We start from the raw sequence: 17,022 nt of genomic DNA, 5'->3' as shown, positions 1-17,022 counted from the left end.
CTGACAGCTCGCGCGCCCAATGAGCGCGCGGCGCCGCGACCCGAGCAGCCAGTGGCCGCCCGCCGGGGCGGGGACCGGTTTTCCACTGGGAGGCGGCAGTGGGTTGGTGGGGGGTAGTGGGGTGTTTTTCTCTTTCACACACTCACTTTTTTTTTTTGGATCTCTGTTATTATTTTCTGGTGTTTCTCGAGTGTTTCTGTGAGTCTCTCGCCCTCTCAGTGTTTTGATTGCTAGGAGGCAAACCAGCGTGGAGGCGGCGGCGACACTTTGTTTACTACGGAGGAGCAGATCCGAGTACTCGGGAAGCCCGGGTGGAAGGAGGCGCTCGCTTCGCCTCGACCTCCGCTCCCGGCCCGGAGCCGGCTGGGGCGGGGGCCCGGGGACGCTCCGCGCTCCGGAGCCGCTGGGTGGGCGGGCGGAGGCGGCCTCTTGGAATTCTACTTAATCGCCCCCGTCTCGGCTCCACCCACGATTTCTTCGCGGAGAAACGTGGGGGAGTCGAGGGGTTTTGTTTTTGTTTTTTGTTTTCTTTTCCTGCGATCTGTCAAGTCCTCCGGCCCCCGCGCGGGCCGCACGCGCCCCCCGGCTCCGGGGCTTTGGCGGTCAAGTCCGCCGGGAGGGTGCCCTCCCCGCCGCCCCGCGCCCGGAGCCCACCTGTCGGCACCCCCGAGCTGAGTCTCTGCCGCTCGGTCTCGCCCGGGGCCAGTCGTCCAGCCCAGCCGGGTTCACTGTCTTCTTGACCTAAAAGGCTAGAAATGAGGGAAAGGGGCTCGGCGCGGAGAAGACAGTCCCGTTTCACACGGACACACAGACCCAAAGGCATCCTAGACCTCTTGCTCGCTGTGGGAACCTCTGCTCCTGCGCGGGAGCCTCAGACTCTAGCCACGAGTCAGTCCGGGGGCGGTGGCGAAGGGCTTGGAGGAGAGCATGTAGCGAGAACTTATCACTTTATTGCTTACCCCTGATTAAGTTTGACTGTTTGCTTGTGATTTCTTTGCTGTTGTGAAGTGATGAGGTGTTGAGAAGTAAAAACTCAAGAGGAGACTGGACCAAAGCCTTGGGACGCAGTCCTGCCCCACCCCCAGGTTCCTTTAGGCTGCTTGCCGCGTGCGTCAATCAACCCCCCACCTCACCCCACCTTTCCCCGTCTGGGCTCCAGCTCCAGGACGTCCTGTCGAGATCCGTGGGGCCAAAGGTAGACAGACAATGGCCCTTGTGTCTCAGGGAGCAGAAGAAACAATTTTCAAGTTTTGTTTTGTTTTCCTTTTGCATATTTAGGAGGAATATGGAAGGCATTTCCTGTCAGAGGGATGTGATCCCTTAGGATGGAAGATTGACAGTAGGGTTTCAAATATCTTGTCCAAAATGACAGCTCCCAATTCTAAAAAAGATCCTCTCTCTTTCTTACAGGTAATTCTTCAGTAGAAACGGTAGCATCTAAAGAAAATAGGCCTCTTTTACAGACTTTTGAAAAGACTTCGAGATTTATTTCTTCCTGTACATTCTTAATATCATCTTCCTAGTCCATACCCCTGTGTCTTCAGAACCCGCTTCAGAATCCACGACAACTTCCTACTGATATCGGGGATGCGTGGGGTGGGGGTCGTGGCCATGAAGGATTGGAGATAGGTTTGGTTCCCAGCCTCCTCCTCTTGTGGTCTCTGCGTTTACTGTCAAATTTGGACAGTTCGGGCCTCCTCTTCCAGCCGCTAGGGGACCTCAGTAACCCAGATGATAAGCTCAAGGAAGGCCGTACCGTAGAAGGGCAGCTGCCCTCAACCTTTCCGATTACGCTCTGCAGAGGCAGCCCCCGATTCAGACGGCCGCACCCTGCAAATAGGCGGTGCCCTAGTGGATCATTCTTGGCAAAGGAAGCCAGCTGCAAATTTGGCTTGCCTTCATTTCAATTCCGGTTTTTCAGGGCCCGAATCGGCGGAGAGTGTTTCCTTTAAGGGGTTATTCTTACAGACTTCACCCAGATCCCTAAAATCTTCTGGGCTATCCTGCCTAATCGTTTCTTTAAATATCATAGTTTGCTTTGCTTTTCTTCTTTTTTTTTCAATTTAACCTGAAGCAGGCACAGAGTACCTACAACACGGAGGTCCCTGACACGTAGTTCAAAAAAAATCTTAAATGTATGTTAAAAGGGGTTTATAACTGTTTACCATGCGGCCGTGTGTATTATTTACTGAACCATAGGGTGCTGGTGAACATTTAGCTTGTTTCCAACCTTCAGCTATCACAAGCTATTCTGTAATGAATAACCTTGAATAACTTATTTTGCGTCTGTACAAGTATATCTATAGGAGGAATTTCCAGAAGAGAGATCACTGGGTCAGGAGTTAAATGCATTTGTAATTTTGAGACACACTGCCAAATTGTCCTCCATAAGGGTTGTAACAAGCTAACCCTTCTTTTCAGCTAGCCCCACAAAATGTTAAAGTTGAAAGTAAACTCGGAGATCACCTTGCTGGCCCCTTTAGTTTACAGAGAGGGAAACTGAGGCACAGAGAAGCTAACTGATTTGTCCAAAGTCACACAAATAAAAGTGGTGATGCCAGGGCTGGAGCTCTGATTTCTTGCTCTCCCGTCAATAATCTTCTCGATACACGGAAAGAAAATTATAAATACTCTGTAATGCCAATATAGCAACAACCACTATAAAACTTTGTGGTGTATTTCTCTCCAGTCAATCCCACAGATTTTATTAAATTTAAGTTAGAAGAACTCCATTGAACTGAACGAAGTTTTGATTTAAAAGATGAAAAAAGCGGACACAAAAAGATGATAGTGATGGTAAGATAATGAAAGGAAGATTACAAAAGAAGTGGTTTTGTTTTTTTCAGTCAAAAATGTAAATGTTTTCTCTCTCTCTGAAAGATGCCAAAGCATGTAGGTTGACAGCAGTTCTGCTTAAGAGAAAAAGTTCATTTCTTTTCTCCAGTATTTTTTTGTGGTAGCCGTTTGCTTTGAAGCCTTGTTCTAATGATTATCACTTATTCGTTGGTGTATGTGGCCAAACTAGGAAGAAAAATGTTTCGTGTCAGGTAAAGACAATTAAAATGAAAAGGGCAATTTATCCTCACAAAGGCCATCTCGCAAACCAATGTGGTTTTCTTTCCTCTGCCTGGTTTTCAGGGTAATTATTGCATCATCTTTGACAGGAAGACTGAGGGATGGTTCCCTTTGATCAATTCTCAGGCAGAAACTTCTGCATTTACGCCTCACCGCCAACACACCCATCTCTGGTTTAAACTTTTGTCCAAATAGATAATTTAAGTGCAATTCAATGGGTAAGTGAAAAGTCTGGCTACTTATTTTTTAGTCACGACACTCAACTTCATACTTCACATTCCCTTTCCCCAATAACTGCCCATTTCCAGTATTTTGTCTGAATTTATTAGGAGGTACTGCTATCAACCTAAAACAGCCTGTCTTCGGTTTGCCCAGAGACAATAATAATCTGAAAAACACACAGCTTCAGGTTTTTAAACCAATGTCCTAAAAGCTGGCATATTAAGAGGTAGCTATAGTAATATCAGAAGTAGTCATTCATTTTTCTTGAGGGATAATTTCCTTTGGATTTTGTCATTCATTCAGCAAGTATTTATGGAGCACCTTCTGTGTTCATGCCAGGTGCTGTGCATCTTAGAGTGCATTGTTTTGATGGCAAATTCCTTGACTTCATAGTTTATTTTATTTTCCTTTAGATGATGTTTGATGTCAGAGTTACGACTGTCGCCTTTAAATAATCAGCAATGCATATTGACAATATTTATATGGAAGAATTATGCAAAAAAATTATTTGATACATACAAGGAATGCTAAGGCAGGAGAAAATGGAAATATTATCACTGTCACCATTTTGAAGAAAAATAAGAAGATAAGGTAGACAAGCTAAATAAATGAGCCATCCACAGGCACTGGGAATGTGAGCTCTGGTCACCAGGCCTTGGGGTTGGGCTGATCTTGCTCCAGTGCACAAAAGACACGAGCTACCTCAGATGATGTATCTATCACAAATAAATACGGTGCTTACTAATCTATAACTGGAGAGAAGCACTGGGCAAGTCATGAACCAGATGTTCAGTATTTTTAGTTCTGTTGTGTAGAGCCACTGATGGTCAGCTTCCATAAACTCTATTCCTTCACTCTAAGTGTGAGTGAGAGACGACTTGTGGGTCTCTACAGGAATACTAAAATATATTTGTAGATAATCTAAATGACCAAGAAGAGAGAATGGTTAAATAAATAATGGCATATCTGTGTAAGGTAGAATCTTACGTAGTCATTTAAAATAATCTGGACAAAGCATTTGTAATGAGATTGCAACAGTGCTAGTGATACAGTATTTGAAAAGTTGGAAGGTCTTACTGCCATTAAAAATGTGAGCAGTGGTTGTATTTGGGTGATGGATTTATAGGTGGTCATTATTGATCTAACACAAACTGCTGTTTTACAGGTAAGAAAGCAGACACTGTGTGCAAGGCTGTACAGTCAGTGAAGCGCTGGGACCAGATTTGGTACCTCCTAGCATTCAGGCCAAAACTGTTTGCATTCTATTGCATTGCTTTTCGTGATGTTGTCTTATCTAACTAGAGGTTTTCAGACCATTTGATGAAATTCAACCTATTTCAAATACTAGGTCTTTAACTGTCTTTGAGACAATAAAATAACTCTCCCAACTCCTAAATTGCATACACGTTACAACTAAAATTTTTTTCTAACATTGAGGACTCATAGAATTGCCATCAAATTAATGGATGGCACATGAAATCCCAAAGTCTCTGAATGTCACAAATCTGAATTTCACATTCATGCTTGAAACACAATGTGTTTTCACTATTTTATTTCTGTTTCATGTCATATTAAAGCTTTTAACATGCTTCCAAAAAAAGGGGGACATACGTATTAAATAAGAAAGTGCTGCCATGCAGAACACAGATGGTAGTAGGTTTTTGGCAGAAAGGAAGTTTAACAAGGCGTTTTACTTATTTACTCAGAAAACTAATATGTATAAATGTTCAAGTTAAGCAGTCAGAATTAATTGCTGTCTTACAATAATCAGTTTTGTTAAATCAAATCACCCTATTTCCATAACCTTATAGTAGGGAAAGGGAGTCAAATATGATTGTAAACAAACCACTAAGAGAGTCCGCGACAGTTAGAGAAGAATGAAGGAAGAAGAAACAGTTAGCATTTTATAGTAACTAACCATGTTGCTTGTCATTTGTTGATAAAAATCAATAACAAGAGGTAATGACTGTGTAGTTAGAGTACATGTGTTTTTAATATGATACATATAGTCACTGACTGTGTCAGTTATGGTGTAAAAACAGGAGGTAAGAGTTTATCAAATTTCAGATTTGGCTGACTCACACGGCCCACCCATATGCAAAGTTGGCTGTGCCAGAGAGTGAGCATAGATGAATAGTGAGTATTTCTCCAGGATATCAGGTTTCTATTTTGTGGTAAATACAGCCTTAAAAACATGCTGAAATATTCTATATCCTAAGGTTTAACATTTAAAAATGGAATTTCTAATTAGCTGATCGCTGAGATGGTGCTGGAGGAAAAATTGATTTGTCTCGTAGGATGCTGTGTGTACTTTAAATAACTTTGTGTTTGAACAACAAACTGAAAACAGAACATTTGACAGCTATACTGCATGCCTGCACTCTAGAAGCAAGACTCCAACCTGGGAAAACTGTCCACAATCCAAGACTGGGCTTGGTGAGATCTCGTCCTCCTGTTTTTTCAGATTTATATACCATCTGAAAGAAAATGATATATAAATTGATAAATATAAGTATATATCTCTTGTTTGAAAATGTTTTCAGTTCTAAACCATAAGTCGCTTTTTACCCAGATTCAGGATATACTCATAAAAGTTATTTTCATTATGCTCCAATGTTAATAAAGGCAACTATTTTTTCAACAGTAAATATGGACTGAGCACTTCATAGCTCTTATCTGAATCAGTCATCAAAACCACCCAATCATGTAGAAGTTATTATGATTCACATTTTACAGAAATTGAAACTGAGGTACAAAGAGCTAAGAAACTTACCTAAGGTCTTATGTAGAAGCTTATCTAACTATAATCAGAGTCAAACCTACCGTTATCAAAATCCAGAACTCATCTCCTGTTTGATATTACACCTTCTGCCTCCTTAAAATGTTGGGATTTTTCTAGAGGACTAGAAATTAACCAGGGGTTAATTTGATGATTCAAGTTTTTTCCAGAAAACTGACATTTGGGCATTTGGGGTGGGGGGGGGGCGTTGGTAAGGTGGGGGCGGGGATGGATCATTATCAGCAATCAGCTCTGCCTGAAACCAGTTCACTTTATGTTAATGCAAGAAGCCTAGATATATAACATAAATAACAATAATAATGCTGATGTTTGCATTTGTATAACACAAATGATGTGGGGGATTCCAAGCCATTAGCACTTGCTTATGTGAACAGACAGCCTCAGACCATATACAATAAGAGCAACCTGCCCTTCCGGAAGGGTTGGATTATCTGGAACTCTTTCCAGATAGAGCTTTCCCTATCCTGAATAAAGGCACATTTTGAACCAGTTCAACAGCTCTGTTGAGCTCTATTCCCACCAAAGAAAGTGATTAGCATTGGATTTTTATCCAAAAGCCTTTCCTCATCTGAGCTTCAGAAGCTTGGAATTAGCTTAGAAAAATTAACATAGATTTACAGTTCCAATGGGAGGCCGTCTTCCAGCGCTGTTTAATCCAGCTCTGTTGCTGAACCCGCTGGGGATTGGTTAAAGCCATAAGGTTTACCTTCATGAGGCAATAAACAAAATTAACAGCAAAACAAACAAAACCCTTGTGTTCCTCTCTATTTGAAGTCGACCTCAAAGTGAATTGAAAAGTGCTCCCCGCCCCCTCCCCCGCCAAGTGAGCACAAAATCCTAGAAATATTTTTAAAGCACCTTTAGAAAAACTTACTAAGGGATGGGATCATGGCTCAATGCTCCCAGTTTTCATAAAAAAGTGTGAATAGGGGCCAAGTGGTTAAGTTCGAGCCCTCCTCTTCAGCAGCCCGGGGTTTGCAGATTCAGATCCTGGGTGTGGACCTACACACCACTTATCAAGCCGGCTCATCAACCCGTGCTGTGGCAGTGTCCGACATGGAAGAGCTAGACTGACCTACCAGTAGGATACACAACTATGTACTGGGGCTTTGGGGAGAAAAAGAAAAAAAAGAGGAAGATCAGTAACAGACACTAGCTCAGGACCAATTTTCCTCTCCAAACAAAGAGAAAAAAATGGCATGAATAAAACATCCTTCAGCCTCACATTACAGAGAAGTATAGGCAGATTCTACAAGCCAAGACTACAAGCCAGTATTAGTCAGAATGCTTATCTGTGGCTACCTTCCTCTCAGCCAGGAACAGTTTAAATTACCAATGAATCACAAAAGGAAAATCACTCCTCTCCTCGGTGCTTTCCCATCTCCAGTAGATATACTAGTTTTAATGACCCCATTGAACATTAGCCACTGCAGTCAGTTGATGTGAGAGTCAGCAGATGTTGAAGATTAATGCCAACTTTTGTGTGACAACCAAGTAAAATCAGTTAATCATCCAAATATATTGTCTCTCTTCTTTAATAGCTGTCTATTTGATACTTGATTTTTCACTTTTCATCATAAACACAGCCATATTAGTAGCCTGACAAAGCCTGGGGAAATCGGCTGGAGACAGGCGCAGAATGCCCCCACCTGGCTGCGAAAGCACAGCCCGTTGTGTCCCTCAGTCGTCTCCAGCCAAGGCTGCTGAGAGTAGAGGGCTGTGGAAACAGTGGCTCTCTTACAGATCATGGGAGCCGTTGATCAAGTATGCTGTGAGGCTGGCCCGATGTGCAAAATAGGATAAAGAGAAATCACTGATGAATCTTCCAACAAAGGCAGAAAAACAGCAAAGCATCATCAACTAGGAGCTCTTTCATTCCCTAAGTAGCGCTCAATTTATTCTGCATTTTGAATTTTTATCTTGGTATGACTTGCCACCTACATACCTCAGAGAGGTACTGTAAGGATTAAGATAATGTCTGAAAGTGCTTTGAAACAGGGATGAAATGTTTGTTCTCTGACATTGGTACAACCTCGTGGGTAGGTTTTTGTTATTGTACGAATTACTTTAACTTAGATAAATACGTGATTTCTGAATCACTGGTCCTTGTTCTAAACCATACTATGGCTCCTTCATGGTGGAGTGTTATGAACATCGGTTGCCCAAAACCAACTGATTCTTTGTGAATTCAGAGATAAAGTGTATAATATTCATGGAATGTCATAGGAAGAATTTAGGAAAAGTCTCAAATCTCAGGGACTTTTACTACCTATCCATGCCCTACAGCTGAGTTTTAAAAGAAAAACTACATGGAAATGACTTGAGAATTCTGAACCTTTGATCCACCTTTTTATATGGTCTGATATACCACAACTTTGCTATAAAGGCTTTAAAAATCCTCTCTGGGGTCCGGCCCAGTGGCATAGTGATTAAGTTCCTGCGCTCTGCTTTGGCGGCCCATGGCTTGCTGATTTGGATCCCAGGTGTGGAACTGCACACTGCTCATCAAGCCATGCTGTGGCGGCATCCCACATGCAAAATAGAGGAAGACTGGCACAGATGTTAGCTCAGCAATGATCTTCCTCAAGCAAAAAGAGGAAGATTGGCAACAGATGTTAGCTTAGGGGCAATCTTCCTCACAAAAAGAAAGAAAGAAAGAAAGAGAGAGAGAGAGAGAGGGAGGGAGGGAGGGAGAGAGAGAGAGAGAAAGAGAGAAAGAAAGAAAGAAAGAAAGAAAGAAAGAAAGAAAGAAAGAAAGAAAGAAAGAAAGAAAGAAAGATCCTCATATTATTCTTGATAGTCTCAGAAGACAATTAAAAAGCAGTTAAAAATAAAGTTGGCTGACTCATTTGGGGAGGTTAGCTGATGATGGTACTGGCAGGTTGAACTTAACAGATAATGTTATCATAGAAAGCAGCACAACAACTTGTAACAATAGAGCAAATTTCTCTAAAATAATTGCAAAAGAGAATTGCTGCAGTGTATTCTTTGCTTTTCTGTGGTTCTTTTTTTGGGTAAAATTCTTAAAAACTAAACCAACTCAGATGCCCCAATATATTTTGCAAGGGTCAGGTGTTGCCTCTAAGAAACATAGAAACTGGAGACAAGTGACTTTCTCATGAAGAGAAAACAGAAAAGCCCTACAAAATTAGCTCTCACACACACACAAAAGAAACGAAAAGAAAAGAGAAACATAGAAAACAAGGATAACAACAATAAATATTCTACTTAGAGAGAATTGGAATAAAATGACTTCTAAGCCCTGGATCGTTTTTTCTAGGTTTGATTTTGTTTTTAAAGACTATTTAAATACTCATTTAGGAAAGAGGCTGTAGCTTAATTTTAACGTTCACTTTTAAGATTAGAAAGGATTCATGTCTGTTCATGTAGACAAATTATTTCTAACAAGAAACACCACCCGTATTATCAGATTCTGCCCTTATTCCTAGATTAGTTATTCTTGGCAATTGTACTGTAAAACCACGTGTCAGCTTGTGTGTGCGTGTGTGTGTGTGTGCATACATGCTCACATTCCTATGTGTACATGCCAGGGTTCTATTAAAAGATCGTAAATGCCACATTATTTTCACAGCCCAATTAAAACATACAACAAATTTAGTCACTAATACACACAACTTGATGAGAACCATGGAAACCTCTTAAATTAGAAACCAGGAGGACCTGAAATAAACAGAAGAAGTTGCTAAAATTACACAGTCAAGGCGAGAATTTGTAATGTGACTGTTACCCCAAAACTTTTAAAGATGCAAAAGTTCATTATTAGCAAGGACCTTCTTGGCTACCTTTAAAATAGTCTCTCTTGTTTCCTAGGGAACCTCACAGGGTTTTCTCGAGTGGGACCCAACGAAGACATCAGTGTTCCTGAACTATGAGTTCCTGAACTCAGTCCACACACTTCCCTCTATGCCCCAGGACCGCTTTCCCTCTTCTCTTAGCCAGTTGAGAAAGAGCAGAAGAGAGAAGATAGGGGAAAGTTTCAATTATGACATTCTACTCAATTTAAAATCCTGAGTGTACTTTGGCACCCATACTTACTCGAGGTCACGTGATGGCACTCCCACTATTAGCCACCAGCCGTCAGACTGCTCCCAGGCTCTCTGGGAGCTCCCATTACTCCCTTCAGTGATACCTGTTGCATTCCTCGATTGGTGTTAGCACATCTAGATTTATTTTTGCTTGAGGAACCTGACTCTTATGGGATGAATTCCACCCCCAAATTCATATATCGAAGCCCCCAGACCCTCAGAATGTGACTGCACTAGGAGACGGGGCCTTTAAAGAAGTGATTATGTTAAAATGAGACCGATGGAGTGGGCCCTAGTCCAATCTGACTGGAGTCCTTCCAAGAAGAGGACATTTGGACACACAGACACCGGGGCACACGCACACACACAGAGGACAGATGAAGTGAGGATGCTGGGAGAAGGAGGCCACCTGCCAGCTGAGGGCAGAGGCCTCAGAAGAAACCAGTCCTGCTGACACCTTGATCTTGGACGCCTAGACTCCAGAGCTGTGAGAAAATTAATTTCTGTGGTTTAAGCCATCCAGTCTGTGGGATTTTGTGATGGCAGCTCTGGCAAACTAACACATGGACACAGTTATGTTTTTCCAAAGCTTAGGTTAGATTTTTCAGATTCCACTGAGGAGCTAAAGGGCCCTAACCCAGAAAGACAGTTAAGTAAATAAAGCACTAATTTGAGAGCCAGAGTCTCAAGCAAACCCATCTGCTAATCCATGGTTTGTCAACAAGCAGCGTGGTCCACCTAGAAGGAAATGTATCTAGTACAGACTATGTGCCTAAGCACTGGACGTATAAACCCATTTCATCGCCACAAAGCCCTCCCTCTGGGGCGGGTACTCTTTTACAGATGAGGAGATGGGGGCACTGGGAGACTGGGTAACTCGCACAAGGTCATCTAGCCAGCTAGTGTGGAAGCTACGATGGATAACAACCAAGGCAGTCTGGTCCAGAGTCTTTGCTCTAAACCGGTGATCCATGCGGCTTCCTTAATTACTAGATCCAATACTTACTACCCCTCCCTCACCAACCCAACACACGTCAGTGCTAAGTGGTGAGAACAACACTAGAGTAGAAGTTAAAAGACCTAAATTCAAACTCAAGTGCTGCTCCTTATCCCTCCAGGCAGTTTCCTTATCTGAACAACAGCGATGATAACCCCTACCTGCTGGGGGGTGACTGAGATAATTACAGAAAGGTGCTGGCCGGTGGGATTAGCCCCAGGCATTGCAGGCCTGTTTACAGGGTCTGAGATTCTTTTTTAAAAACTATTCAGAGGAGCTCTCTGCTGAGTGGGAATCCACCTTGACCTTATTTCCATCAAGGGCTTATAGCTCCTTCCAGTTGGTCTTGCATCTGTAGTCCAGGAGGGCTCAACCACGCCCATCCAAACGGGTCCATCGCTTGCCCTTAGTAAACCATCCTGTTGACAAGCAAGAATGGCAGGAAAAGGAGGGCCCCACCCACCCTTCCCCAGTCCTGGAGCTCTTCTCTCTTACCTTCCCTAGCTTTCTGGAGAGCGCTTAGAAGCATCCCATTTAGGAAAAGCAATCTTTGGATGAAAAGCATTTGTGAAGAGGGCTCGTTGAAAGACAGAAAGGCTGGCCTATCGAATAAGGCACAGACCAAATGTTATGGCAGTCTCATGCGGGAACCTGCAGAACCGCTTCAAAGATCCCCCCTCCCACACCCAGCTACCCAAAGCGCACTCAAGCTCCCCACCCACCGCGGTCCATGTGGCTGTAAAGCATCCTAACGCCAGACCAGCCTTCCCTGGAGCTGGCCTCAGATGTGTTGGTGTTGGATCCGGTCTCCCCAGATAGTAAACCCTGGCCCTCCAGGTAACCTCTGCCGCTTCCTCCAGGGCCCCCCAAGGCTGGGGCCTTTTGGAATCACAACTGATAGTGTGACTTGTCAGTCAGTCACCCTCATCTCTGAGACTTGGTCTCAGCAGCCTTGTTGTCCATACATTTGCCGTACACCTGTTTGTGCTGATGACAACATTTCATTAATTCCCTTCCTGGTCTTGATATCAGCACAAGCCTCTCAATGGGGAGAGACAAACTCTTTCGAGAACCTGCTTTTGAAATCAGCGCTCCCCACATACACTTGGATTCCTTTCAGCTCACATTACTGTAGCTGCTCCCTCGTCTGGATCTACACCTGCCTCGTCTTGTGTCCGGCACAGCTGAATTACCTTGCGGAAAGAGTTTTCAACACTTTGGCAGGAAGGAGCACCAGGCCCACCGCACCGGAGACTAGCCAGGCTGGGCCCTGTGGTCGATATAAATCTTAACATATTCAGAGCCATAGAAATTTTTTTTTTCCTCTGCTGATAGTTTCTTTCCATCCTACTAACATTTGAAAAACAAATGACAAAAATCCTAGAGGCCAGGCTAAATTCAGTGCACATTCTCTAGCTATGGGGCATGACCAAAAGGAAATGCATGGGCTTGCTTTTCCCTCTCGTTCTCATGGAAATAAGCAATCCAAGAAACAGCATTCTCTTTCTCAGGGCCAGATGTTCACTTACCTCATGGTGTGGGTTGTCCCTAACAGTGAAGACGGGGCCCCCAGTAGTCCCGCCTGCCCAGGTAAATATGGCACCCGACAGCCGAGAATGTCATCTGGCCATTCCTCACCATACACTCTTGTCACACCACAAGTGGACTGGTAAATGTTCCACGCCCAAACTTCCCTCTCTCTGAAAGCTGTTACAATCTAGGATTTTAAAGTTACATATTTTAGACCATCAAAAATGTGTAGCAGACCATGTGTGGTTGAGTTTTCCCATGTGTTTCAGTTTAGAGGATCCCCATGTATAATTGTCCACAGTCGTTATGGGGTGTCAGAGAGCTGGCATGAGTATTTTGTCCATGAGACGTTCTCTAATACTAAACATATTAAATAGAGCTGTCACACTGATTTTACACAGAAAATGATTCTCTCTCAGCAAACTTAGTCACAGTAATTTGTTAGCTTTGATCTTCTGATTGAACCCTGTTTCTCTCCCTTGCCGGTGTCCTCCATCATTTTCCAATGAATGCGAAGGGGCAAAAGAAAAGTTGCCAAAAAGTTCTTCTTCACTATGATAAAAGTATTCTTAAATAACGTTTAAAAGCAATGTTTTAGTGCCCCCTACTGGTATGTGATATTACTAGTCTATTTGCAAAAAGGGTTCACTTAAAAAGATAATAAACTCATTAAAAAGTTTTTAAAGACAGTCTTTTTATGAGCCTTTTAAAAATTGTTTAATTTTTATAATATCTTAAGAGTAACATAAATGCACCACTATTTTCATTATTGTTCATCATATAGGTATATTTTAACATTAAATGACTTCTCTACGTATTTTATTCTATCTAATGTTTAGTTTTGGTAGGTAAAAAACCTTCTTGGTTGCATTTTGGGAAACTGCTTCATTTTTACTTAATAAGTAAATATACGCATCAAGAGAATTTTCCTTAGATCTTTACACCCTCTGAAGTGTCTTTTTTATTAATCTAAAAATAGAATCTTTGTTTCCCTTGAGGGGAGGGGAGGAAGCGGGCTTTGAGAATGGATCATACTTTAAAGGCAACTTATGCCTTGGATTTTCATGAACAATGATAATAATTATGGAAGTAGATTGATAAATAGCCATCATGATAAAAACCAAAATCCCTGTAAGGATAATAGACAAACAGTCCCATGCCACCTGAGAGATGAGTGGATGAAAGGACCACTAACCATTGACAGGAACTGAGGTAAAGGGGTGGGGTGGGGGGTAAGAGTTGGAACTAGAATAATTATTAAGTGTGGAGAAGGGTTTTTGTCCTGATTAAAGCAAGCCCTGCTTTCGATAGTAGAATCATTTTGCAACATCGATTTGCACACGGACATCATTTTTTTCCCATTGTGTTTTGGTAGGATGTACAGCCAACCAGGGCAAAGGGACCCCGTATGTCCCAGAGCTTTCTGTCCACCCGTAGCCAGAACTAAGGGGAGGAAGTGTCAGCGAGCATGCAAGGAACGCTCCAGAGCTGGCTGGAGCTTTGTGTGCGGGCCGGGTCCCAGGGGCCCGTGGGGGAAGACACACTAAGCTCGCTGACTCAGGGGCCTCCACTTCAGTCACTGACGGGCGGGCCTGTTTGTGCGAAGCCAGAGGGAAACTCAAGATCAACTCATGTCAGAAATGGGCCAAGTGAAACCATTTCACTTATAATCTTGTGCCAGATTTGAAACATTAGCCCCAACAGTGAAAAATGCTCTCAAAGTATTACATCCTCACAAGAGCAAAGCTTCTCAGGAAATTCAAATTGCCTGAAATACTCGTCTGTTGGTTCCTCAAGGATTTTCTAAGCTGTTTTCAATCCTTTAGACTTGATCTTCTACTCATGCTTTTTTTCCTTATCCTAATTTTAATTTTAAAATTCATTGGAGGAGAAGCATTTGAAGTACATTTGTCATATAACTTTTATTTCTGTCATTTATTTCCACCTCTTGCTTTTAAAATCTGTTAAGTGAGAAGTGAACATTTCATCAAGGCATATACTTAAAATGTCCAAAACTGTGGAATGTCTCAGTGTGTTCTGCCAAAATCTTAATTCTAGGTATTTCAGCTTCAATTTTAATAACTGCCATTATTAGTCATACTGTAGGGAAAAAAAGCTGCCTTAACTGACAGTTCTTCTAAAACCAAACCTACCCATTATAATTTCGCAGGAACTAGACAACTTGAAAACCCGTGCTTGTCTCCAGGGTTTGCTTCTCCTAAGGTCAGAAGCGCTTTATAAATTTGACTCAACTTTACATCTCAGCACACGCTCTAGGGGAAGGGAAGGGACAGGACGAACTCAGTTTTTTATAAGCAAGCCTATTAAAATGCAAATCATTCTTATGAAGGGACTCATATTCATCTGCAGTCCATAGTTTGACAAAAATACTTTGCTCAAAGAAAGAATAAAAATAGACCATCACCAAAAACACATTATGGCTTGTGTAGCCTCGAATGGGAAAATAGGGGCTTCTTGTTTTAAAAGCAGAGCCCCTACAGGTAGGAAAGTTTGGAAATCCTCTTGTAAAAAGCGGTTGTCCTGATTTCTTTACGCTGAGTCCTCCCACTAATTTAGAGCCAGCCTGGGATTACGCAGCTGTTCAACAGGAAATGCGTCGAAGCTTGCTTACCCAATGCGAAAGGCTACCGCAGAGAGGCATGCGTAAGAGTCATGTTCAGTTCATGCTTCTCATGTGCCAGGCACTGTCCTCAGCACTTTATTCATATTATACAACGTATCAAAGCAACCCTACAGGGAGGAGGAAGTTTTACAATTGCTATCAAAGGAGAAAACGAAGGCACAGAGGCAGTAAATAGTGTTGGCACAGTGACACAGCTCATCGCGGAGCTGGGCTTCCTGTGTTGACAATCTAAGTGTGGTTGGTGCACTGATGCTGGGTCACCCCGCCCCATGGGAGCGAGGGGGAGACCAGGGCCAGCTCTGCAGGGAGAGCCTAGGAGGGAGGCCCGGAGCAGCCAGCTGCTCAGCTGTGTCCTTCAGGGAGTAAGGAGTTTTCTCAATTAGAGAAGAGGGTGGTGCTCCCAACAGGGGGAATGGCACGTGGAAAGGTACAAAGGCGTAAACTTGCCATTTAATCAATGCAGAGCTATGGAAGGCTTTTTTGGGGGAAAGTGGGGGCTTTTTTTTTTAAAGGGAAGATTATCAATACTATGTTTTTAAAAAAGATCGCTCTGGAGAAATTGATCTATTTTGATCTATTTGGGGCTCTTTTAATTATGCACATATAAGCAAAGCAAACTCATCCTCATGGTTCTCGGGGAAGACAGAAATGTGATGTTTCAAAAGGAGATGCAAAGTGTTCTGCTATTTCTTCTTGTAGGACTAAGCTCCAGGAAGTTACGTTTCCATTAGGAGAGCCCCTCCTCCCCAAATCTGGATGTAGCCTGCTCTGTGCTTACAGGCTGTGGGATGATCTTGCAGACTCGACTGTGCTGATCAGGTGTTTGCAAGGATGGTGAGGACCGAGAGAGAGAGATCTGGGCCTCTGACCTGGTATCCCCCTGTGCTGGATGCGAGACTGGGAAAGGGGGCTGCACAGCCCAGCATATATGGGGCTGAGCTGTCAGTGTCCCCCACGGAGGGGAATCAAGAAAACTGACCTGAAATGAGGAGATCTTTCAGGTCAAGAAAGTAGGCAGAGGTTTTCATATATTGCGATAGTTTAAATAACTGTTATCATTCTGTTATAGTTTCATCAAACATTTATTGAATTTCAGCTCTGCCAGATAGCATGCTAGCTACTGAAAACAAACAAGATACATTTGGGAAATTTGCTGGAAAAAAAAAAAGCAACATCTTACATCCACTCATCATGCCACTTATGCAGGGAGAGCCTGGGATTCAGTTGTTACAGGTGGGGCCAAGAAGCATCCCAACTATTGTTTATTGGAAACCACTACCATAGATGATGTGTGGGAACCCCAAAGAATTTAAGAAGGAAAAACAAAGGATGATGAGAAAGGGATACCGTGACAATTTCCGTCTTAAAAAAATGTATCCCGGACATGCTTGTCAGGTGCTTTCCACACCCAACTTCTCCTAGATGAAACTGACCTGCCCCCAGCCCCTGCTCAGGGAAGCCACCCTGTACTAGTTGGGGCAGGATTGACCTTGATTGGACAAGGGGGATCAGATGACCTGATCCAAGGACAGCTTTTCCACAGACAGGCCCATGAGGTGACCTAAAAGGATGGTTCTGGCCAATAGGGACTACAGTCATTACTAAGCCAGCCAGACGAGCTCCTTTCAAGTTTGGGTATACAAGGTTGAGACGAAGTTGGTTAGTTGGTAGGGAGAGGAGGCCAGGACAGCTGTAGTCAGAGCCTGCA

Source organism: Equus caballus, chromosome 17 (genome assembly GCF_041296265.1).
Source record: "Equus caballus isolate H_3958 breed thoroughbred chromosome 17, TB-T2T, whole genome shotgun sequence".
In the NCBI taxonomy this organism is placed as follows: Eukaryota; Metazoa; Chordata; class Mammalia; order Perissodactyla; family Equidae; genus Equus; species Equus caballus.
Note: the sequence above shows the minus strand (reverse complement) of the source record.